Genomic DNA, 4,072 nt, shown 5'->3' with positions numbered 1-4,072 from the left:
ATGGGATCATTGTGAGATTAAAATGAACGAATACGTGCAAAATTCTTAAAACAGTGCATGGTGCATAAGCTACTGTTATAACTTAGTTGTCGATACGGAGATGAGAGTATATTTGTTCTTCCAGCTCCAATATTCCCCAAACCCCTGGACAAAAGAAGAGAAACCCCTCAGCTGCCTGGGTTCTGCCCCCTTCCCTATTCCAGAAAGGACAGCTTCAACAACAGCTGGGGTGGGGTTGGGGTCTCAGATTTTGGAGGGAGACTTGTTGTAAAACCTTTTTGAACATTATATAAGCAAAAAAAAAAAAATGTAAGACTCCACTTAGTCCAGCTCCCTCAGAGGTGACCGCTGTTAACAGTTTGGGGAGCCTTCCCTGCCTCTCTAATAGCACCGTGTCCTGGATGTATTTATATGATCTCTGTAGGTATCTTGAAGCCCTGGGTGGCTTCTTATCACTTTCTGCCTCCTCCACACTAAGCTAAGGCCTGGCCCAGATGAGGTATTCAGTAATGTTGAAATGAGCAGAGCAAGCTCTCTCTCTCTCTCTCTCTCTTTCTCTCTTACTTCTCTTCCTCTTTCTCTTTCTCTTTCTCTGCTCTGTGAGGACACAACAAGAAAGCAACCATCTGCAAGCCAAGAAGAGAGCTCTCACCAGAGCCCAACCCCACTGGCACCTTGACCCCAGACCTCCAGCCTCTAGAACTTACATGGGCCTCTCACTGCCGTGGCCTACTCCCGCTGCGGAGCACAGGCTCCGGACGCGCAGGCTCAGCGGCCATGGCTCACGGGCCCAGCCGCTCCGCGGCATGTGGGATCTTCCCAGACCGGGTCACGAACCCGCGTCCCCTGCATCGGACTCTCAACCACTGTGCCACCAGGGAAGCCCTGAATGTGGATCTTGATGTTTGAATATGTTTTAACCTTGCATGATGTCTATACCAACAATGTATGGGTTGTTTGATAAATAAATATTTTTTTAAAAAAATGAGCAGAGCAAGTAGAGACCAAACAGATGTGTTGGCCAGGTCCTCTGGGGCATCCCTGTGCTCTTACCCCAAACTGGAGGCCACAGAGCAGAATGGTGGGAGAATCCACATTGGAGACTCCATTCTTAATACTTAGCTCTCCATCCTGGGTACCTCAGACCAATCTCTCCCTTAGTGCCCCACACTCACTTCGGGTGGGAGAAAACCCAGATGTCTTCGTTTTCTTCAGTGACGATCATCACCGGCCCACGCATTGAAGTGCAGCCAAAAGAATTTTATTTTTATTTATTTATTTGGCTGTGTCAGATCTTTGTTGCGGCCTGTGGGATCTTTTGTTGCGGTGCGTGGGCTTCTCTCTAGTTGTGGCACGGGCTCCGGGGCCTGCTGGCTCAGTAGTTGCAGGGCGCAGGCTCTCTAGTTGTGGCACCTGGGCTCTAGAGCGCATGGGCTTAGTTGCCCTGTGGCATGTGGGATCTTAGTTCCCCCACCAGGGATCGAACCCATGTCCCCCGCATTGGAAGGCAGGTTCTTAACCACTAGACCACCAGGGAAGTCCTCAAAAGAATTTTAAATCACAGGGCTTGGGAGACTTGCATCTGCATTTTGCTTTACAACTTACAAAATATTAATAATTTCTTACCCACTGCCTCGTAATGGCCCTTCAAGTAGATATTTTTACTAGGCCCATTTTATAGATGGAGAAACCGAGGCTCAGAGAGGTGAAATTTTGTTTCCTGAAACACTGAACTGGGCCAGAACTTGAGCCCAATTCTTCTGACTCCAACTGCTGCATGTCTGCTGGGTCCTGCTGTCTCAGGTTCTAGCTCTGCCCTGAACCAGCCCGAGCAACCTTGGGTTCATGTCTGGGTCTCAGTTTTTCCAGCTGTGTACTGAGAGTTGCCCATTCTGTGGCTTTGATTCTCAATTTTGGCAGATGGGGCAAATGGGTAGCATGTGGAAAGCACGGCGGCAGGGAGCCCTCTGGTCCCTTTTCTCTCCAGGCCCCAGCTGCCCTCTCTCAGTAACCCTTCCACCCCCACCCAGTCCCAAACATGTATAGACTTTTCACTTCCACTTTATTATCACTTCATCTGTAGGATTTTTTTTTTTTTTTTTTTTTTTTTTTTGCGGTACGCGGGCCTCTCACTGTTGTGGCCTCTCCCGTTGCAGAGCACAGGCTCCGGACGCGCAGGCTCAGCGGCCATGGCTCACGGGCCCAGCCGCTCCACGGCATGTGGGATCTTCCCAGACCGGGTCACGAACCCGTGTCCCCTGCATCGGCAGGCGGACTCTCAACCACTGCGCCACCAGGGAAGCCCCATTTGTAGGATTTTAAGGTTTATTACCTGGAAGGAAGTGAGGAGCTCACACCTCCAGTTCCGCTTTTCAAATATACCTTCATCACTTGTGAAAATAACCTTATTAACCGCATCTAACCTGCTACAGCTTACAGGGGTACCCAGGTAAGTACATGCAGAAGGAACCAGGGCAGGGGAAACAGCACCGCTAGCTGAAGTAGTGCAGCCTCTGGACCCCTCAGATTTTCTGCCAGCTCTTTGGGGTCCTGGAGCTGTTGTCAGCGTCAGCAGAATGCAGGTGAGCCCCAGAGTAGCCTTGAGCAATTGGTCCTTGCCTCCTGCCTCCTCCTCTGACGCTCAGCGATCCTCCGGGACACAGCTCCCGTGCCTCCACGCCTCCCCTGTCCCCTGGATGCTCGTCCAGGATTGATTCTCCAGGCAGCTCCCCCTCTGAGCAGTAAATGAAATATCGGTTACCAGGAGTGAGGCGGGAGGCAATTAACCCCTAGACCTCCCCGTGGCAGATGTGTTTGCAGCAAGCTGAAGCGGAGAGCCGAGCGCACCTGCCTGGCCTTCCTGCAAAGTCATCCAATTAGGGTAGCCCCCAGCGGTGGGTTCCTGCTGCCCCCTCTGCTCCCCTTGACCCCGGAAACCAGGGCAACACCAGCTCTGAGGGCTGGCAGCTGCCTGGGCACAGGATGGCCTGCCATTCCTCGTGGGGGTGAGCTCCAGGGGCACTGCCATCCTCACACCCCTTTGGCAGGGACATTATTCGTTAATTAATCACACATCTTTCTAAAGGGGAGGCAGCCTGGGGAGGCTTCTTCCTTCCTTCCTCCAGAGTGGGATCACCATTCTGCCTGTCCAGCCTCCTTTCCACCACCTAGCCAGCCCTGCCCTGTGGAATGATTCTGTGGCAGACACGCCCCTGACAGAGGAAGAGGTGAGACACGTGCCCTGCTTTCAAGGAGCCCCCAGTTGGATGAGGAGACAGAGTTTGTCCTTCAGGGAACCTCCAGTCCCAGGGTCTGGTCTCAGAAAGCCCTAGTTTAATAGAAAAAGCACAGCGTCTACCCTTGGAGCCACTGAGAGGACGGCCACAATCTTTGCAACTAGGAAACGGCCCCTCCTCATCCCCAGTCTCTGGAGATACACACCTTGCCCTCAACTCAGTCAAAACACTGTCTTTGAGGACACCCAGGCTGATGGAGGACACAGTCTTGCCTTCAGGAAGTTTCCCATTCTGAGGATGGAGACATAGTCCTTGCCCTCAGGTGTCCCAAGTCTGAGGGGAGAAAAAATAGATCCACCCTTGGGGAGCCCCTGTCTCGTGGGGGAGACACTACCCCAACATGTTCCCCGGCAGCTGGGATGCCGCTTGAGTGACAACCAGCTGGCAACTGGCACTGCCGGACACCCCTGGTGCCCTGCAAAGGAAGAAAAAGTCCTTGGCTTCAGTCCTGTCCCAGTTGTGTCACAAACTTGCTGCGTGACCATAGACAAGTCACAGATTTTCTTCAGACTATGATTTCCTCATCTGCGACACGGAGATTTTAGGCCCATCTCTCAGAACGACATGAGGAACAGCCACTCACCAGAAAGAAAAGAAAGCAGGCCAACCAGCCTGGCTCTCCCTACAAAAATGGTTAACATGCTTTTTGCTGTAGCAGGGGTCCTAGACCAGTCCCTGTGGCCTCTGGAGAGGGCTGGGGAGCATGCCCAGGTGTGGTGGCTAGGTAATCTGGGGCCAGTTGGCCATTAAAGAATCACAGGGGGTTGTGGGTGGCA

This window comes from Neophocaena asiaeorientalis, unplaced genomic scaffold (genome assembly GCF_003031525.2).
Source record: "Neophocaena asiaeorientalis asiaeorientalis breed wild unplaced genomic scaffold, Neophocaena_asiaeorientalis_V1.1 scaffold30, whole genome shotgun sequence".
In the NCBI taxonomy this organism is placed as follows: Eukaryota; Metazoa; Chordata; class Mammalia; order Artiodactyla; family Phocoenidae; genus Neophocaena; species Neophocaena asiaeorientalis.
This window is presented reverse-complemented; position numbering follows the sequence as displayed.